Raw genomic sequence first — 864 nt, 5'->3', positions numbered from 1 at the left:
GATTCTATTTTCTCTATTGTATCTTCACCACTTGAGATTCTTTCTTCCATATCTTGCATTCTACTGTCTGTCTATGTTTGCATTTATGGTTCCTGATCACTTTCCCATATTTTTCATTTCCCTTGGTTTGTGTTTTCCATATTGACTACTTTCTGGTTTTCTAGTTTTGAATTTTTTTTGACCTGTTGATTGCTTTTTCTTGGTTTTCCTTAAGGAATTTGTTGATTTCTTCCATTTTTTTCTTTGTCTTTTTCTCTATCTCTTTGAGAAAATTTTTTATTTCCTCTTTAAAGGCTTCAAACGTTGTCATAAAGTTATTTTTTAGGTAATGTCCTTCTGCTTCATCTGTATTGGAGCATTCAAGTCTTGCTGTTTCACAGTGACTAGCTTTTGTTGTGTTGCTCTTTATGGTGTTGAGTATGTTCTTACCTAGTCTACCCATCTTTTCTTCTGATTGATATGAGTAGGGCCATGTCTCTGGTGATTTGTAGGGAAAGCCCAGCCAATCACCTTGCTTGAAGGGTGGGATCCCCTGAGGATATTATTTACTTATAAATATTGTGGGTGTGCTCCCCGCCTTCCCTTCTGTTTTCTTGCTCTCTGCTGGAACCTCAGTTTTGTAAGTCCTCCCCTTATTAAAGCTGAATAATTTATAATAAATTCTGTCTGCCATTCATTTACGCCATAACATTTTGACGCCCAACGTGGGGCATTTTTGCCTCTGCCCCCAAGCGCTGCCCCGCGGTGCTGCACTATGGATTCAGCTTTGAACTTTAGATTGAGAGAATGCCCAGCACACAATTTTGTGTTGCGGCTCACTGCCTGGGTTCTATCTTTCCCAGCTCTTGTAAGCAAGTCAGCTAA

This window comes from Microtus ochrogaster, chromosome X, assembly GCF_000317375.1.
Source record: "Microtus ochrogaster isolate Prairie Vole_2 chromosome X, MicOch1.0, whole genome shotgun sequence".
NCBI lineage: Eukaryota > Metazoa > Chordata > Mammalia > Rodentia > Cricetidae > Microtus > Microtus ochrogaster.
The sequence above is the reverse complement of the archived record's forward strand: the minus strand, read 5'-3'. Positions refer to the sequence as shown.